This window comes from Mobula birostris, chromosome 1 (genome assembly GCF_030028105.1).
Source record: "Mobula birostris isolate sMobBir1 chromosome 1, sMobBir1.hap1, whole genome shotgun sequence".
Classification (NCBI taxonomy): domain Eukaryota; kingdom Metazoa; phylum Chordata; class Chondrichthyes; order Myliobatiformes; family Myliobatidae; genus Mobula; species Mobula birostris.
Genome location: NC_092370.1, coordinates 126,244,750 through 126,252,302, shown reverse-complemented (window position 1 = coordinate 126,252,302; position 7,553 = coordinate 126,244,750).

Below are 7,553 nucleotides of genomic sequence, written 5' to 3'. Positions count from 1 at the left end.
AGCTCTCTGCTATGAAGAGACTACGCTAGCTCCAGAAAGCAAGCTCAGGCTAAAGGGTATCATCCTGGTTAAATCTAAACATTATTTGTTGGCCAGAAGCAAGAATGGATGGTTCATTGCTAAATGCATGTTTGGACCATTATTTAAATATATTGTAATGTGCCAATGTCATTTACTGAAAGCCCTGAGAAAACTCTTTAATAAGTTCAGAAATATATACTGTTGGGTAATCTTTGAACCAATAGTTTTTCATCTCAGACAGGATATACAATTGAATAATCAAAATGTTCATGAAAAATAGACGAGAATTCATTTTAATTTCTTTAGGCATCAATTATCTTCCCAATTCCTTTACATCAAGTTTATAAAAAGATCTGTTAGTTCTCTGAATGCATTATATCAGTTAAAAGCTCAAATGAAAGAATGGTTTATGAATAAAGGATAATACTTTCTTGATTCTGTCCGTCACAGAATGTGCCCATTTCTGTCATGAAGTGTGGGTATGAGCAGTATGGCCATTATCTATTACCTTTTCTGAATGAATTGTATTGCAATGGGCAGTTCAGAAATAACCACATTGCTGAGGCTTTTGAAATTACAAGTGGTCCAGGTTAAAATCAATTAAAACGTACTTTGAACTAATCTGTATTATTTTATACAGATGATTAAAACAAAAATCGAAATGAACTTGCAGTTCATTTTAAATTCAATCCATAAAGCTCTTTGTGTTGCAGCATGGGCACCTTGTGGAGCTTCAATTCAGACTGGAGATATTTTTGAAACTAGAAATTAATTTTGTTGCTCTCTGTTGTAAAAGTAATGGTATATGCAAATATTATTGCACTTTATAGTGCAATATTTGAAATACAAACGTTTGTAGCTATACATGAAGAAAATCTAGGTCCGCATTTGCAAAGCAGACATCGTAATTTATGCTTTTAATGTTGTTTAACAACCAGCCAAGAGTTAAGGGACATTCTTCCAAAATCAAACTGGGGTGCTGTTCACACAGACCATCGTGCCTGTGACAATGGCAAAGAAATGAATTCAACATTTTGGCTTAAGAGTCAAGTGAGAATATTTGTCCTTGCAAAGTGTTTACCAGCTCATTTTATAGTTTATTATTAGTCTTTTGTGAAAGATATTCAAGGATATGTCACAACAAAATAACTTGCCTGGCACAGAATCTGACATTCATGTGTTTATGGAAGATTTAATACACAGCACCGATGATATGCGGACAGATGGATGAAGATCTGCATTAACACCAGACGAGAATTGGATGCATGAATATCATGACCTATACAAAAATCATTGGATAAACAGTAAAATAACATAATGCATATTCAACAGAGAATAAAATACTGACAGTGTCTGACTCAGTTTTCTGAATCTCCTGTAATAAATTGTTAATGGGAAGTGCAATGGATACTTTAGATTCCCAGGAATATGTTCCACATTTTGGTTTAATTTGTTCACATTATCATAGTTATATTATTAGAGCATATCTGATATGCCTGATAATTCAAATGGGTTTCAAGCTGACCAGTGTTATATTTGATAACAGGAAAATAGGGCTTATGGGAGTCATGATGTTGGATCAAGTTAAAAAGGGAAGCGTCAAATCTTGTTGCTGAGAGTGGAACAGGAGATAAACACATAGGTAGACTGGAGATATTTAAAGAACAGTTGGATGGAAATCTGACTTGCCAATAATTTGCAGTGTTTTCTTTATGCATTTTTTTCTGGATCTGTGCCCCATTTGAAAGGCTATCATTTACTGTCTACCACTAATTAACCTTGAGAAGATTGTGGTGAGATATTTGCATGACCAATCAGTCCGACTGACAAAGGTGCACCAGTGCTGTGCTTGGAAAAGGAGCTCTGTGATTTTGACTCACTGCAATGAAGGAATCTATTGTATTTCCAAGACAGGATGGTGAAGAAAACCTGCACACTGGGGTGATTCCTTGCACTTGTTGCCCTTGACCTTCCTTGCAAGTTTTGGGAGGTGATGTTTGAGTGGCCTAGGTAACTGCATGCATTTTATGAAAGAAAACACTGCAGGCACAGTGGAGGAAATGCAATAAATGATTAGGGTGGTGAATGGGATACCAATCTAATGAGCTGCTTCATCACGGATGATGTTGAACTTTGAGTCTGACCGGCCTTGCACTCATCCAGAAGAGTGGGGATTTTTCCCTTACACTCCTGATCTGCCTTAACAGAAAAAGCAGGAGGAGTGTCGGCATCCAGAGGTGAATCACTTGCCATGCTTTAACCTTCTTTTGTAGCTACTGTACTTACGTGTCTGATCCAGTTGATGGTGGGATATGCAAAATTATTGAATGTCAAAATATTGTGGGTAAACTCCCTAGCTGGAAGCAATCAAAGTTACTTGTCCATACAACCATGTTTCAATATTTCTGACTGAATACTTTGATTAAATATCTGCCTTGCATTAACAGCATATACAGTGTAACCACACTATAACAGATGTTAGGGACAACTGTAGCACACACAATAAAAACGACCCACAGAAGAAGTAAAACTAATATTTACCTAGTTCTGGAATAATCTTTCTTTATGCTTTAAGGTATAGTACAATGAATGCTCACACTTTGAATAGATTTCCCCATTGCCTCCCCCATACTTCCCATTCAATCCCCACCATTGTATCCTGCATCACATAGATCACTATTGTCGAATTGGCAATCCTTTTCCAGATTCTATTACATCTTCCAGATGTGGGAAATAGTACTGCCAGCATCAGGACAGCGGTTAGAAGTGCTCATTTTATGTTTGAATGTGCACTGTCCGGGAGGCACTCACAAAATGAAGGTCCGTAACATTCTGATGGGAATATGATTGATTTCCTGTGATCCTGTAATGAAAGCTCATTCTGGCCCCATGGCACATCATAAACCACAACACAATGTACAATGTATTGTACAAGACATTGGTAAGACCACACTTGGAGCGTTCCTTACAGTTTTGGTCACCTTGTTGTAGGAAGGACGTCATTAAGCTGAAAAAAGTACAGAGAAGGTTAACAAGGACGCTGTCAGGACTTGAAGGTCTGGGTTATATAGAGAGATTGGGAAGACTAAAACTTCACTCCCTGGAATGTAAAAAATTGAGGCGTGACCTTATAGAAGTGTATAAAATCATGAGGGGTATAGATAGGTTGAATGCACAGGTAGGGGAACTAAAACTAGAGGCATAGGTTTAAGGTGAGAGGTGAAGGATTTAAGGGAGATCTGTGGGGTAACTTCTTCATCCAGATGATGGTCAGCAGATGGAATAAGCTGCCAGAGGACAAGGTTGAAGCAGGTCCGGCAACAACATTTAAAAGACATTCGGATAAGTACACAGAAAGGAAGTGTTTAGAGGGATATGGAACAAATGGGACAAGCTTAATGGACACCATGGTCAACATGGAAGAGATGGGTCAAAAGGCTATGGTAATCCATGAATCTATGACTCTATGGCAACAAGGGGCATCATATTAAGGTTGTGCTTTATGCAGAGTCCTCCCACCATTTTCATGTGCAATCAGATTCTATTGTAAAGTGATGGGAAAGTCGAAACTGAGAGACGTAGAAGATATCTTCCAATATCTCTGTGACACGACTTCCAATATGGATGGTACCCTTTCCTCAAGAGGATGTTATATACCATATGCAACACACATAAACACTGGAGGAACTCAGCAAGTCACGCAGCATCTGACCTTCCTGTGTTTTATGTGTGTTGCTTTGGATTTTCAGCATCTGCAGCCTGTTTCATTTTTATTAAATACCACGTGCCATGGCACCACCATTCTCAACTGTTGCTCACTGAAGGTATCAGCTGTGCGCCATGAGGTCATGAAGTCTGTCTGTGCGTATCATGGATGTAATGGCATGATGTTCCTATATGGTTGAATGACTGACAATGGGTGTAGTGTTAGAGGTCTGTTTGCAAGATTTAAGGCGTGGAAAGTGTGTTGATAGTGGGTGATGAAATGTTAGCAGGGAACAGGAATGCATCTGGTGGGATATGTGATATTAAGTTATATGTGTTGAACACAACATTTTGCTCACTGACGTTGCATTCACAGGCTTGAAGCTTGATTTCTCACATTGAGCGTCACAGTCCTCTGCCTTTACCTAGTGGTTCTCCGGACTCTTTACACATAAAAGACTTCTCTCTTACCTTCCTCTTTGTCTGTCAATGCTCACCGAGTCAATTGGAAGACTCTGGGCCCCTTCTCTCAGCTGTGAACTTCCAATAAGCATGAAAGACCATTGGAAAAACTTCCACCTATTCTCAGCCACGGTGCCTCACTTCCTTAGCAGGTACAGCTTGATGCAGAAAAGATTGCCATGGCTCCTGTGTAGTGCTCACACTCAGATTCATGAAGCTGTCTCTATCCATTGCACCAAGTTGCCTGCCACCTCCAACGAACATATAATTCTCTGTAACTTCTGCCACCTCCAACGGGATCCCACCACTAAGCACATCTTTTCCTCCCCCCCCCACTACTTTCCGCAGGGATCGCTCCCAATGCGACTCCCTTGTCTATTTGTCCCCCCATCCCTTCCCACCGATCTCCCTTCCCGCACTTATCCTTGTAAGCGGAACAAGTGCTACACATGCCCTTACACTTGCTCCCTCACCACCATTCAGGATCCCAGACAGTCCTTCCAGGTGAGGCGACACTTCACCTGTGAGTTGGCTGGGGTGATATACTGTGTCCAGTGCTCCCGATGTGGCCTTCTATATATTGGTGAGACCCGACGCAGACTGGGAGACCGTTTCGCTGAACACCTACATTCTGTCCACTGGAGAAAGCAGGATCTCCCAGTGGCCACACATTTTAATTCCACGTCCCATTCCCATTCTGATATGTCTATCCATGGCCTCCTCTACTGTCAAGATGAAGTCACACTCAGGTTAGAGGAACAATACCTTATATTCCGTCTGGGTAGCCTCCAACCTGATGGCATGAACATTGACTTCTCTAACTTCCGTTAATGCCCCACCTCCCCTTCGTACCCCATCCGCTATTTATTATTATTATTTTTTTTTCCTCTTTTTTTCCCTCTCTCTTTTTTCTCCCTCTGTCCCTCTCACTATACCCCATGCCCATCCTCTGGGCGCCCCTCCTCCTCTCTTTCTCCCTAGGTTTCCTTTCCCATGATCCTCTCCTTTCTCCAGCCTCATATCCCATTTGCCAATCAACTTTCCAGCTCTTAGCTCCATCCCTCCCTCTCCTGTCTTTTCCTGTCATTTTGGATCTCCCCCTCCCCCTCCCACTTTCAAATCTCTTACTATCTCTTCTTTCGGTTAGTCCTGACAAAGGGTCTCGACCCGAAACATCAACTGTACCTCTCCCTATCGATGCTGCCTGGCCTGCTGCATTCACCAGCATTTTTTTGTGTGTGTTGCTTGAATTTCCAGCATCTGCAGATTTCCTTGTGCTTGTGTTTCTATTTCCTACATCATTTTGAGTAAGCCAGTTGCATCAAGATTCATGAATCCAGCCTCAAGAGGTGGATTGGAAAATCACCACCCACCCCCTACCCCAAGATTAATTCAGAGAGCTGCTAAGAGTCAGTCATTTTGCTGTGTGTTGTGTCCCACATAGAAAAGGATAAGGAATGATTGGCAGATTTCCTTTCCTGAACAACAAACCTAAACGAAACAGGCTTTTGTAGCAAAAGGTTTCAAGACCGCAACCAATTTTAAATCCAGTTTGCAACTTTAATAGTTCCAAATGTCTCAATAGGATCTGAAATCATGACTTTACACCAATAGTCCAGGATTTTAGACAACAGCCCAGTCACTTTATCCGAGGCAAACATTCTTTTTTTTCTAGTTTGAAGTGGATGTACAATTTGACAACTGACGTACAGTGAAAAACTTTGATTTGTTTGCTAAGGTGCAAGGCAGGCAGACAATAAAATGTAAGACCATGACAAAGCAAAGGTCAAGACTCCATATTGTGCAAGATTCTGTTTTATAATCTTATAGCAGTGGGATTAAAGCTGTCCTTGAGTTTGGTGGTATGTGCTTTTATATCTTCAGTTCATAGGAGTTGTGGGGGGGGGAAGGTAGAATGTCAGAGGTGTGAGGGTTATTTGATTACATCAGCTGCTTTTTTGGGTCTGTGAGAAGTATTCCAAATTCCATAAAGGAAAGGCTAGTTTTCGTGATGTCCTGAGCTCAGCGATCTGCAGTTTTTGTGGTCTCGGGTAGCACACTTGCTGTACCAGGATAGAAAGCTTTCTATGATGTCTTTATAAAAATTCATGAAGGTCAATGCAGTCATGTTGAATTCCCTTCACCTCCTGAAGAAGTAGAGGCACTGGTATGCTTTCTTGGCCATGGCATTAATATGGTTGGTCCAGGACAATCTATAGGCTTTCCAGCATACTGCCTGGTTTGTGTGGCCCTGTTTCTCTCCTCACAGATGTGGCCTGAGCTGTTGTTGAGCATTCCCAGCATCTTCTGTTCTTCTGTAGCTTGTGTAAAACTAATTCCAGATTTATCAGTAAAACTCTGATGATTCTTTTCAAATCTGCGTCTCATTTCATCCCTAAGACTCTACGGCAACAGAAAAGCTTCAGCTCCCTTTCAGTCAAGACTAAGTTACCTTGTGAAAGTTTTGCAAATAGCAAGAATATTAATTGCGAGGTTCTCAAGAGTGGTTGATTTCCCAGAGTAGCACAATGTTGAAATTAACAATGTCAGTTTCAGCACAATATTCTCTGCTGGTCTGGGGTCAGTTGATCAGGACTCTGAAGACAATATCCTTAAGGAAATTAGGTGGAAGAATCAGAGTCTAGAGTATTGTTGTTATTTTCACCAGTTCCCCAACCACCGTTCCTCTTCAGGTACCTGAAATACAAACTTACTTCTCTGATTTTTACGGACCACAGATAATTTTTTTGTGTAAAGTCTGCACCATACTTGATCTGCCAGAATCTCTGTGTTTAGGGTATTCATCTTTCACAAGATTACTGCGCTGATTTTTTGCTACGAGTCAAATTGCCTTAATGAAAGCTCCCAAATTACATTTAATGCCGCTGCTAAGTTTTGAAATATAATCAGTTTTACAAATTTTATCAGATTTACTAATGAAGCTTGCCCTGAGCAATTGTTCTGTGTGTTCTTTGGAGAACAGTGCGTGTCATAACTATGGAGATTAATCTTGATTATTCTAGTCTGGGATAAGTAGCTACGAAAGCCCTATTTGCACAAGAAATTGCACTAATGCATGTAGATGATGCAATTTTGGGCTCCGTTCCCTGCTTCATTGGCTGTGATAATTAAAAAAATACAGAGGTAAGCTGCAATAACTGACAGTATGAATAAGGCAATAATATCCAAAAGCATTAAGGGCTTGTGGAAATAACATGGAACTAAAGTAGATATCTGTCATATGGGAAGACTACGCTTACATCATCTCCAAGGCTGTTGTCATTTTGCATTTTATGTCCTTCATTCTTGGTACTTTATATGCTTGTCACATCCTCTTAACTGTGAGAGGCATAGTATCCAAGACC